Source organism: Schistocerca americana, chromosome X (assembly GCF_021461395.2).
Source record: "Schistocerca americana isolate TAMUIC-IGC-003095 chromosome X, iqSchAmer2.1, whole genome shotgun sequence".
Lineage (NCBI taxonomy): Eukaryota > Metazoa > Arthropoda > Insecta > Orthoptera > Acrididae > Schistocerca > Schistocerca americana.
In genome coordinates, this window is record NC_060130.1 from 296,208,328 (window position 1) to 296,222,026 (window position 13,699).

At 42.1% G+C, this 13,699-nt stretch overlaps 1 protein-coding gene across 3 annotated transcripts in view; it reads left to right on the plus strand.

Moving 5' to 3' along the window:
• The window catches only part of LOC124556674 (ribosomal protein S6 kinase 2 beta), a 579,718-nt gene that overhangs the window by 512,582 nt on the left and 53,437 nt on the right, over positions 1 to 13,699 (plus strand). The window lies entirely within an intron of this gene.

The following is a 13,699-nucleotide window of genomic DNA, read 5'->3' on the forward strand; positions in this document are numbered from 1 at the left end:
CAGCCAATATCCGACAAGAGAGAAAGAACATAGCAGACGCTCTGTAGTGGAATGTGAGGCGGCTTCCGCCGGGCTTGTTGCTCGCAGTGCATTTGCCGGTCTTCAGAAGAACTATCCCTCAGTCTTTTACAGGGGTGTGGCTTCCACGTACGCTTGGTATGCATAGTTTACCACTGAGTGTGTCACGGCGAAATCTTACGTGCAAGCCAGAGGCATCTGAGGGGCTCCACTGGGAATATTATTCGATTTTACTGACCTATATATCAAAATACTTTTCCATTATTTTCTTTTCAAAGGTATACTTAACTAGCATATCGAGTTACTATTTCCATCTGATCCCCCCAGTTCCGGTACTGCGCGCACGCTGACGGAGAAACTCGAAAGAAACCACCCAGTGAGGCTAATTATGACTTTTACTCAAGCTGCATTTGAACAGTTTGATAGTGCCGAGGAATGACTAATTATATTACGATTATGATTAATTTTGGCATTGTAAAACTGTGATGAGTGCTTGCGTAGAGTCGTGTTATGGAGGAGTGCGGAACAAAAAGAAGGGAAAGGGTGAAATCTCCTCAGATTGACATCAAGGGAGACCGTCAACAGTGTCAGATGACGTTGCGTGAGAGACGACGGGGAGCTTAGGATTTTACCAACGAAGTTGACGCATTGTCTGTCGATATGGAACTTAACACCGTCGTTTCTCCTCCTCATGCCTGCGTATTACTGCTGATGACTATGTCTTTCATCACCAGATTTAGAATCGGGTACAGGCGTTAGCGACATGAACTGCAGGGACTAGTCAGCGATGGAAAAAGGCATATGGGTTACTGAAAAGTAGGAATAGATGGGAGCGCGATTTCGCGAGTTTTGAAGATTCGTAACAAATTAAAACTGTGTGCTGGGCCAGGAATTGAACCGGACTTTTTTCTTACCCTATTACCTTTCCCGGCACGCCTAACAGGAAAGACGTACTTAAAGATTGAAGTTTCGCGTCTGGCCACTTTCCACGTTCCAGTAAGGTTCTCTTGCTTACGCTGGTTGTTAGTCTCATATTAACCATCACGAACCACACGCCGAACGAGAATATCAGGGGAAGGAAGTTGTTTGTCTATCGAAGTTGTACTGTTCAAGACTGCATTCACAGCCGCACCAAAATGTACAGGGTGATTTTTAACCAGGGGGCAAATTTGGGTCTTTTCATGGCCGAAGCAAAATTCTTCTGCATGTGTGATAGCTTTATGTGTAATAAAATTATAGACGTCCCGAACGGTGTTGTAGGCAGCCTGTATGAGGAAAGTACATTACTTAACCCCTGTTAAGTAACAAATAAAGTACTAAGAGGACATGGCCGGAGACACAGGGTTTTCACTGTGGAGGCTGTTTCATTCATTTCATGCAGCACCCTATACAGTGCATTCCACTGAAAGACAACCACTTCCAAAATACGTAACTGTGGGCTGTACACAATCCCCGTGGCGTGGGGAGGACGAACTGTCCGTACCTTTTCAGCCTCAACGTTTGGACGGTCATTATTGGCGACTTCCTCGGTTAACATGCCGTCTTTCCACGACGCTTCACAGGAGAGGGATATTTGCATTTTCTGCGTCATATGCTCCATTCCCTGTTAGAAGAAACGCCTTTGGTTGTATATAAGATCATGTGGCTGCTAGGCCTACACGGTGATAATCAAGCCCGTTTCCACGATTTTGGGCATATCGACAACGTACTCATTTATCGATGGATTAGACGATGTGACACAGTTGCATGACGCATCCTGTTACCGGAGCTGAAACATTGTACGTTCACCAGTACAGATGTGTAGGTCTATGCAGAGTCCGCCTGATGTGCAGATACACTGCTTTGCAGCCTACGACGCCATTCAGACGCGGGCTGATACGTTGAAAACTTTTAGCTTCAATTAATTACAAGATCTAATATGAGTGACACTGCCGCTGTGGTACTGATAATTCGATATCAGCATTGAAATAGGGACAGACTCACTACCTACAGCAGCTGGCAATGACCACCCAGCTACTATTTCACATCTGCTGTCGTACACCCAAATATGTTTCTCTGTGCTGGACAGGATTATGACATTACTGATACACTAGTGCTGCGTTTCTGTATATTTTTCACATTAAAAAGATTTACACAAAGTGTCAGTTTTGAATATCGTATCCATTGACCAGAACAAGTATATGGAGTGAACATCATCGAATGGGTCTGTACGGGGATAAAATCTGCTTCTGTGTTAACCATGTACGCCGTTCTATGAACTCTTAGCTAATGCATCATCCGTAGTTTAAAAGCACGTTGACTGTACTAGCTCTCGTTTCATGAAAAGGATACGTATTGTACCGTAACATTCAGTATGTACAATGTCTGATGTCAATGTGTATTCAGAAAGGTCTGAGTCGAATGACATGGACAACAGAGGGTTCCTACTGCCACCAGGCTGCAGCGTTTTTACTATAAGCTGGTAAGTGGTGCTTTCAAACCAGCTTCTTTCCTAGTATTTTTTTAAAATTGCTGAACCACCATTGCTTGCTTGAAATTTGGTTACTTAAAATGTCCACATTGCTTTCAAAATTTCAAATCCTGTCGTTTGCCAATTGTGTAAACTGATTCTTCTAAATAGGAGACTACTTAGGGCACTCAAAAAGTATGTTAACTCTTGTAAGTCTCTTTAAGTAAGAAAATGCAGTAATGCATAAAATCTTATTTCTCTTGAGCGGATGAGACTCCAGGAATTCGAAAAATTGTGTGTGGGGTCATCTTTTGTCAAAAACTTTCCACCGAGTATACACGGCCAAGAGTAATACAAAACTTTCGGGAACCCTCATTCAATCGTACAAGAAAAGGAACTAAGTACGCTGAGTGCTGTGGTTTTTTGTAATGTTAGCGAGATGAGCTGACAGATAAACCACATAGAGGGTCTTTGTAGGATACCTACCACAGACGCTCCTATACCAGTACGAGCCGCTAATGTACATTGCTTGTGGCAACATCCATTACACCTCATTTTACCAAGAGCGTATTTTCAGAGAACAACTAAATCGTTCAGCTTACCTAAAAGCCTGTCCTCTGAACTGTCAGCTCTTCCAGATAGAGTTGCATTTATGCAGTGGTGGTATTATTTGTTGTATAAGAACTACATGATTATATGTGGGGGGTATCTCATTGATTAAGTGCTCTATCGTTTACCTGATGATGATATGATGAATTTTTAAAAAATTTTGCTTCGCGACGGGTTTCCTTCTTAAGTTATTACGAAGCCATTATGTTCTGGCACATAACACAGACGAGATAATCTTGATAATGTTTTGCTTGCGTGTATGAGAATAAGGACGATACATAATACAGCCATTACTCTCAAACACTGTGACTGTACTCTTCCGTTCTCACAGCAGGCCAGTTACATCGACGATGGGCACGAGATAGCTCATAACTGTTTTACAGTACGTCAGCAAAACAATACGCAGAATTTAGCGCGTCGAATAGTCAGCTGTTACTCATGCCTCTTGTTTCACAAACTCCCATGCTGTCTTTTAAATACCCTTTTCGAACAAAGAATTTGCAGTTGTAATTAAGCTTATGTATCAGTGCAGAATGTGACATGAGATAGGCGTTGGAGTTATCGACGTGAACTGCGCTCCTATAAACACTTTGCCGTCCGCACGTCTCGTACTAATTTATTCGCTTGGCGCCGGCAGCGCTAATTCGGATTACTTTTGTCTCCGGCCGCTTGTCACCTTTCCGTTGATGGCAAGCTTCGCACACATTAACTTTTGCGCGCTTTGATTTTTCCGGGAATCCACTGTTTTTCCCTATCGTCCCACAAACTCGAATTTTCTTTTCAAGTAACTTTTCTGCAAGTGCTAGACTGTTATAATAATTACCCATGTAGAGGTGATGCCACTTTCCATAAGAAGGTGTCAATAATTCCATCACTATATTTTGCTGAAGGTTGTCCAGGTCGGAATATATCTTGAATGAGGAAATGTATCCCGTACTCGAATCACACAGCATCCGATATTTCGTACTTTTCGACGGATTATAAACTTTAAATTTTAACTGTCCGCGCCACGGTATCATTCCTTCATCAATTGAGATGTGTTGACTTAGATTAAACGTTTCTTTAAACTTTTTGAAAAAATAATCAATTACGAATTGCACTTTGAAAATCCGGTCGGCATTATTCGGTTTATTATTGCTGTCAGAAAAATGTAAAAATTGTAATATTTGTCTGAATCGGTTACGGGGCATGGTTTTGCGAAATATCGGTGTGTCTATCAACGGATTCGTTGACCAGTAATCATCGATCCTTGCTTTTCTTACAGTTCCAATACGGATAGCAAATTTATTATTGGTCCTCAGTAAATTATAGTCTGTCTTCTTCGTCTGATTCATCCGAATCAGTTGGCAACCGTAGCGTTCGCCGAATTCTTCTTGGACGTATTTCACTATCTTCCGGCGATTCTGCTTCACTTTTATTTTTTTGATATTCAGTGTCTTCTTCCCAATCGGCCAAGTCGTCCGGAACGTCACACAAGACGTCCGCGCATTCATCGTAAATAATCGTATCGTCTCTTTCGTCCTACCATGATGAAAATGCACAAGGATTTATAAAAACAAATAACTTGTTGACGTGTGTAAACTTGTTGACTGTTGACGTGTGTAACTTATTGTTACCTTAACGAAACACTAACAGAATGAAGAAAGTGCTGTCACCGGCCACTGTGCGATACTGTGCTCACACTACCACTGTGGTGTCGCCGGCCACTGAGCGATACTATGCACACGACACCACTGTGGCGTCGCCGGCCGTTGACCGCTATTTCGCGCACGACACCACTGTGGTGTCGTCGGACAACAAAATGTTAATGGCTCATTTGTAGAACATTATGGACATCATCACATTATAAAGGAACACAACAGCTTTTTCTGCGAAATGTTTATCACAGTACCCTACTGTCCGCGAACTATAAAATTCCGTAAGAAAATACCACATCTCGTAAAAACGCGTAGTTGCCTTAATATATAGGCAGGTGGAAAAATAGGGTCTCCAGTACTTACCATAGAGCAAAATAATGGTCTCTTGGCGTTCTGTCTTTCCACATGTAATAATAGAAGCTGTTAAAAAGTTATGTAAAACTCGCATGACGTGTACAGTTGGTGTTTTTTCTTTCCTCCCTTTTTTAAATCTGAAACTTCCTCAGTACCGTTTCGACCACAGAAATCTCTACCCGGTTTACCTATGTGACCCCTGTATTCCCACTGAAGTGCAGTCGTCCCCACTGGTGAGCGGGACAGAGCGCCTTGTGCGCAGTGTTCAGTCTGTCAGCATGGCTGGAAGGCTCATTTCAGGATTACACCATGCGCGCATTGTCTCTTTACGGCGAGAAGGCTTGCAATATGGGAAGGAGCTAGCCAAATTGACCTTTGCCACACAGACGTAATTCGAACATTCAGATGCTATCATGAGACAAAGCACCGGATACCTGCCTCGTGGACGCCAGCGGTCAGAGCCACCATATGCAAATTATAAGTCGCAGGTATCCCGCGAAGACTGCTCAAGAACTGAGAGTTGCCTTTTTGGAGGTAACTGGGAAAGCTGTGTCGACCAAGGCAGTACCCAACCGTCGCCATACGATAAATTTGGCCTCCACGCCCACGAGGAACAACAGTACAAACCGTGCAGTATCGTGATGCGCGAAGGATGTGATCAGTGGAACATCTGGAACGAAACCTGGATCAGTTTCGTCGCAGCAGAGTGCGGAAACGGCTAGGTATCAGTGCACATCTCGAGCATGCGTTCAGACAGGTCCAGCAGGGAGGTGGAAATAGGACGACTGTAAGCTATATCGGGGGTAATTAGGGAGCTGTGCAGCGTCAGGTCAGTATCCTACAGTCTGCTGTCCAGCCCGACAGCCAACATTTCAGTGATGTGTTTGTCTTTAGAGACGATAGTGCAGGAGCATGCAGCGACCATCTCGTGAACACCTTTCTCGCGGAAGCAGAAATTAATCGAATAGAATGGCTTGCGCTATATGCGGACATGAAGCCGATTCAGCATGCTTGGGACGAGTTGAAAATTACATCGCGTCGTAGGAGGAACCCTGATTTCACAGACGTGCAAAGATATGCGCTTTCGATGGGCGTCCTTTTGAGTTTTTGTGATGATGTATTTTACAGTAAAGGTCTCTCAGTTTCATAAGGCTTATTCTTGCATCCTCTTGTCCTCATGAACGTAAGCTCGCATACCTTAGCAGATATGCAAGTGGCGCAATACCTTTTGTGTTTTATTGGTGGATTCGCTCTGACAAAATGTTACACGTGATGCTGTGTGCCAACAGAAAAAAAAATCGTTTTGGTTCTAATTACAAAGAAGAGATTGTCTAAATTGTAATGTCTTCTGCCCAATCGATAGAAAAACCACAACTAAGCCTGGGCGATATTTGATTCAGTGTACTTGTTGACAAGGTACCCGCCTGAATGGCCGTGCTTGTTAAGGGGCAACGGCTTAAGAGAAGCGTTTCCTTGAATTTATTTTTATATTATTTATTTCTATTTATTTAATTTTGTTTTGACAGAACGAAAGGTGATAGAGAAATAATACTTGGGGTGTGTAACCAGCATATATTTCAGAATATTACAAACAATTTCTGTCACAAAATATTACAAAATGGTGACACTGCAACAATTCTCCAGAGGCATGTTTGAATTTGAGGCTATCTGCTGCACGCACTAGGACTGATGCCAGTTTGAACCTGAAAACAAATCTATGTAATCTACAAGAGTGTCGGAAGTGAACCACGTAATCGATCTTAGAAATACTTATCTTTGTGTAATTGCCAAGTGTTTAAATGAAGTTGATCAGTTTTCACAAAAAACGACGGTCATTTATTAATAAATGTTGTTTAAATTAACCAATTGAAAATCCCCTACGAAGTTTACTTTCGAATGTTATTTCAAAGTTGTGGTCAAATTATCAAATAAAAAGGCTGAAAATTGTTGGTTAGGCTGTGTGCCGTTTTGAAAAATCAGATTTCGAGAAAAAACGCGTATGAAGTTTAGAAATGCATTAGTCATGAACAAATGAAAACATTTTGCTTTTAGAAATCTCTTCCCATTAATCTGCTGTGCTAGGGCTAGCCTGTCGTACTGTTGCCGTTGCGATGGAAATCATATCCACTAGTTTATCACAGAACGAGTGAAATATCGGTCGTGGCAATTCCATGAACGTACAAAACGTAAAATTCCGTTTAGCTCTCCCGACGGTTGATTTCATATGCGTTCCGTACAAACTTAGTATAGCTGCATCTTGGCGGTTTGGACAAGCAATAATTATTGTGAAGGCTAAGCCTAGAGGACTTCGTTCTTGCAACGTGATGTCTGTAAAGCCCGTCTCACACGGAGCAAGATTCGCTGTAAGTTTCCTTGCTGGCTCGCGCGACGGTTACCTTGCGGGCTCCGTCGTCTGCTAGCGGGCTACTTTTCTGGGAATCTTGTAAGATTTCCAGGGTAGGTCCGGTGCTGTTTTTCTTGTAAGGTTCCCTGCGTGCTACCTGCGTTGGCCAATCATGAGACGTTTCGTTTCTGACGTCAGACGCGGAAAGCTTGGGCGGGAAGCGTTTGTTGATAGTCGCTTTTCTGCTGCTGTGAGGTGCGGTAGGAAATTCTTTTAATTATTAAATAATGGCACCGCAGTGGTCCAAGGAAGCGATTGAAGCATTGATATGTACTTATAGGGAAGAGCAGTGTCTGTACGTCGTGAAAAGCGCAAACTATTATAATAAACACTTGCGTGCAGAAGCACTCGAAAGAGTTGCAAGTGCCGTGTGTCTTGTTCGACCATATACGACGAGCAGGAAGTGCTATAGCAAAATGCACAATTTACGTACTCAATTTAAAGTGGAGTACGCCGTAATTGCCTGACGCATCACCCTGTCTTTCTTCTGAATCAGAGGCGCAATCATACAAAGCAGTTCTTCAAATACCAATACATCCATTCGTATAAAATTTGCAAAGGGTGTACGATCTTCTATCCTATAAAATAGTCGTATATAACAGTCATTATTGGTATATTTATAAAGTCAAACAGTAATGAAATGGTGATACTTTTCAAACAAAAGTAGGTGTTACGCGAACTAACCTCAACTCTTTATGAAGCATGGAGAGCACACCTTTTTCAGCGTTTCTCCTCTTAATACAGTTTTTCCTCCATTCTTTCTTTCTTCTTTTCTCATTAGCATGATTTCTGCATCGTGTAGCACCAAAACAGCTAATAACGCCAGTTTGCTCTGAACATCTGTACCTGAAGCAGCCATCTCCGTTCGATACAACATGCAGCCGATCACAACACAACTACCTGCCGATCTTGTACCGTGGGAGAGCTTCGGCATGGAAGATAGCCGGCTCCTTTCCCTGCAAGCCGGCAGGCATGCACGCCATCTCGCAAACTTCCGGCGAACCTTGCTCCGTGTGAGACGGGCTCAATGCACGTTTTACATTTTACGTGTTAAGAAGTAGTAGAGAAAACGGCAAGCTAATTCGTAATCCTATAGCTGAATCCGTAATTCACATCAAAATTCTGGTCACTACCTTTCAATTTCGTAGCAGTCACTGACTCCTTTCGAACTGCTCTCCGCCTCCTGTCTGTTCTTTGGACGCTTTGATAACATATTGATTCGACGCCGCGTTGGATACGATGTTTTCGTACGGTTTCCGCCCGAATACACTTTCTTACCAGTTATTCTTACATGAAAAACAAAACTGTATGCTATAAGATCACACACAAACTATCAAAACTCAGTAGTGCACTCAGTAATCAAGATTCGAAGCAGAATAATTTTCTTTTTCGTACACGTACTGACGCTTGCAAACGTATTGTTGTTTTGAAATGCTTCTAACTACAGGGGCAATAACACTACACGCAAATTGTCGGGGAACACACATTCCGTCCCGGGGGTAACGGGGTAGCGTCGGGAAGGGCATCTGGCCACCCCGTGAAATCCTTCTAACAATGCCGACCCTGCGCCGATGACGAACAAAGGAGCAAGAAAAATAAATATTTGTTGACAGTGTTAGCAAAATGTGGAGAGTAATCGGCGAGTTAAACAGCTCCTCCACTGACCAGAAGATTCCTGAAACTGAAAATTTCTCCGAACTACTAATTTTGTTTGTATTAGGCACATAAAATTACATTTCAGGCAACACGTTTTTGTAACTAGAGCCAAAACTATATTTGTTCTATGGACACTAGGAATCGTATGAAACACACCATGGAAAGATTTTGTTCAGCGTTGCTTCACCTACCCGTAATAAACCCAAATTTGAAAATATCTTCTGTAAAACCAGAAAAAATACATCTATATACATTTACGATCGCACTCAAAGCATGATATTCCTTCCTTCACCAGGCTCACTAAGATGAAGGTTCGCTGGTATCCGAAGATCATGAAACAATCAAAACAGATATCTAGTACCCTACACGTGGATGGCGTTGATAAGTTTCAATACTAATCGTACGGGCCTTACGTAACCACTAAAAAGAGGAAAAAATACGCTGCATACTCCGTGCACGACATAATAATCGTAAACTTAGTATTCTATTCCTACTACAAAACTGGCAACACCAGTCGGTGTCCTCCGGGCGAGTTGGAATGACGCTCTTGAAACTTCTTTGCCGCCAGACTGTTCCTGCGGCCTTATTGGCCCTAGAGGCGGGGTTGTGAGATTGCAACATCTGGTGTTTCCAAACTTGTCTTTAGTTCTTCTCATGCGATACCGGCTGTACTGTCGCTTTATAAGCCTTTGTTTGAACTCTGAAGCGACGAACGTGTATACGATGACAAGCATCACTAGAATTACTAGCTTTTGAGCACGCTTCAGTGTGTACCTGGGACCGCCGTCAACATGCGGTATTGAATGCCAGTTCACATGTGCTTCAGTCTTACAAGGGGACCGCACGAACTTCTCGTCACCGATATGATCCATAGTGACGGGGTGTGTAGCACTTCACCATGTGTAAATAGGAACATGTCAACCGTTCTCGAGAAAATAGTGTAAAAAATTTTAGGCATGCCTACACATTTTCAATGAGCGTAAATATTTAAGCAGCCCGCAGCTGGAACGTGTAAGCGCATAGTTTCATAAGCGCGAGGTCTCGGGATCGAATCTCGTTGTTGGTACTTTTTTTCATTCCCACGTGATTCTAACATATTTATTATGACTGTGCAGATTATCAGTATTAAATGATTCATTTATTATTTACGTAAAGTCATCCTCAGAAAAGAAGAAGAAAATTTCTTACTAAGTTGTTTGAAAATAAAAAAGGAATATATGAGAACTTTCAATCAAATAAGTATAGACAATTGATTTGTATTATTGCATGTACATTTGTGACAAATGTAATATGTAACCTATGGAGGACTGCACGAATTTCGGTAATACTGATCGTAGAAACAAACACCGACAGCAATAGCTGTTGCGGCATACACCACGCGTGATGGACCCAGAGTTTTTGCATGAGCATGATTTTTCAATGTGCTTATTGCAAAAAAAAAAAAAAAAAAAAAAAAAAAAAAAAAGTGATTTACTTTTATAAACGGTTCTGGGTCATTACACGACATAAGGGCGTACCACGCACGGAATATTGATATAGACGACTGACGATATAATATTGACAGAATATCTATGCTGTCTTCTCTAGAAGCTATCTCCATTCTGTCCGATGATGTACGCGCAATTTTGCAGTAATTTTATGAGGTTCGTCGCCTGCCTGTAAAAATAAACGTTGTAAGGCTGCACCAGCGGAGCACATTTGGGACGGGTTCTTTTAATACTGCTCGTTGCCAGAATGATGTGGGAAAGGGAAAAGCAAAATACCAGAAGTCACATTCGATCCGGGTACCTCACGGTTGCGTAACTAACCGCTTACTCGCTCAGCTGCGGGCTCCTTCCATGCTAGCGACCATATAAAGTATGTAAGCACCCCTAAAATTTTTAAACTCAGTTTTCTCGAAAACGGTTGAGAGTAGTCTCTCCCTGTTCACTTATGTTGAAGTCCTAGTTGTACCTGTCCGTATGATTCCGATCGAAGAGGGGAATTACGTATGGTCCTTTTTTTAGTGGATTGAAGGAAGACTCAGAGCACCACGATTTCTAGATACGGCTCTGTCAGCAGCTTGCTGCAGTCTGAGGTGATAAATTGAGTTTATCACGTAATCATCAAACGAACGGCCTAACGACTATTAGTATCTGAAGGAAAAAAACAGTAGCTTGTGTTTCTCGTCGTTCAGGTTATTCGTAACAGAAATAATGAAGATACAGGGGCTGTATCAGTCTTAAATGCTACTTTTACAACCCAGTACTAGTAGATATCTCACCTTCCAGAGGCATATTCTATAGTATTCTTACTGCTCGCTTTTGTACAGTCAATACTATCTTTCTGACTGGTGAGTTACCCCATATAATTATTCTGTAAGACATCATTGAGTTCAACAAAATATGTCAGGCCGTTGGTTAATTTTGTTTCCAAGACTAGTAATTACACGAAGAGCAAAAGTAGCTGAGCTTCATTGTTCGAGAAGCTCAACAATATGATTCTTCCAGTTCAAGTGCCGGCCGCGGTGGTCTAGCGGTTCTAGCTCAGTCCGGAGCCGCGCGACTGCTACGGTCGCAGGTTCGAATCCTGCCTCGGGCATGGATATGTGTGATGTTCTTAGGTTAGTTAGGTTTAAGTAGTTCTAAGTTATAGGGGACTAATGACTTCAGATGTTAAGTCTCATAGTTCTAAGAGCCATTTGAACACTGATGACATAGTGATATCTCTAAAACTGTGTGCATTATCTCTTTCTCCCTTTTTATAAATCGGCTTTACTACTGACAAGGGAACCTCCCCATCGCACCCCCCTCAGATTTAGTTATAAGTTGACACAGTGGATAGGCCTTGAAAAACTGAACACAGATCAATCGAGAAAACAGGAAGAAGTTGTGTGGAACTATGAAAAAAATAAGCAAAATATACAAACTGAGTAGTCCATACGCAAGATATGCAACATCAAGGAGAATGTGAGCTCAGGAGCGCCGTGGTCCCGTGGTTAACGTGAGCTGCTGCGTAATGAGAGGTCGTTGGTTCAAGTCTTCCCTCGAGTAAAAAGTTTAATTTTTTATTTTCAGACAATTATCAAAGTTCAGGCACTCACACATAATCAACTTCGCTCTCCAAAATTCCATGACATGTTCAGATTTGCTTGGAGATATGCAGGATTTGACGGTCTACACACGGAAAAATTTGAAAACGTTAAAAACATATGTTTTGACAGAGCACAGGGAAAACTGTGCGACTGTGAAACTGTTGCATTCATTTGTTGCAGTTTATGTGACACTCTTATGTTTTCATCACTTTTTTTGGGAGTGATTATCACAACCATAAGAAAACCTAAATCGGCCGAGGTAGAAGAATCTTTTTACCCATTCGCCAAGTGTACAAGTTAGGTGGGTCGACAATATATTTCTGTCATGTGACGCATATGCCGTCACTAGTGTCGTATATAAATCAGACGTGTTTTCCTGTGGAGGGATCGTTTGACCTATGACCTTGCGATCAAATGTTTTCGGTTCCCATTGGAGAGGCACGTCCTTTCGTCTACTAATCGCACTATTTTGCGGTGCGGTCGCAAAACACGGACACTAAACTGATTACAGTGAACACAGACGTCAATGAACGAACGGATAGATCATAACTTTGCGAAAATAAAGAAGGTAAATTTTTCACTCGAGGGAACACTTGAACCAAGGACCTCTCGTTCCGCAGCTGCTCACGCTAACCACGGGACCACGGCACTCATGGGCTCATACTGTCCTTCATGTTGCCTATCTTGCGTATGGGCTACTCAGTTTGTTAATTTTGCTTATTTTTTTCATAGTTCCACACAACTTCTTCCTGTTTTTTCGATTGATCTGTGTTCAGTTTTCAAGGCCTATCCACTGTGGCAACTTACAACTAAATCTGAGGGGGGTGCGATGGGGAGGTTCCCTTGTGAGTACTTTAATCGTTCAGGAAACTGACCATTCCTAAAGGAAAAAAATGTGTGACTGCCTTTGTGGTTTCTCGTAAGTCACTGAAATTTTCTACCTTTCCATTTGTCGGAAACCTCGTTTCGATGTCGTGAACTATTGACGAAATAAAAGGGGATGTTACAACCTTGTATTTTACTGTGAAGTACTTCATGATCTGCCTTTCCAGTAAAGGGGACTGCGAATAATACTGCTCTCATTCCTACACTTGTGTCATCTGCAAAACGGCTAAAATTTGTCTTCTCACAATGGTAAATCGTTTTCCTTTTGTTTAACAGAAAAATAACGCGCGAAAAAACAAAAAAATAAAAAACCCATCATCGTGCCCTTAATATATGTGATAAATAAAGCATTTAATTTATTATCTGATACTGCCGTGAAACCTTACCGCACTCGTTGGGGATAATCAAAATAGTCGCGCGTGGGTCTCTAAACGCTTCCGCGAAAGGAGAAATCTAGGATACAGTTTGATGCAAAATAATCTGGTGGAATCGAATGAAAACTTAAACATAATATAAAACACTAATGTTGCTTTTATAATCCAGGCTGCAACGCAAGTTTCGTAGCCTATCTCCGCTAGCATCTCTCACTGTTGTGACACGTATTCCGAGAAAAC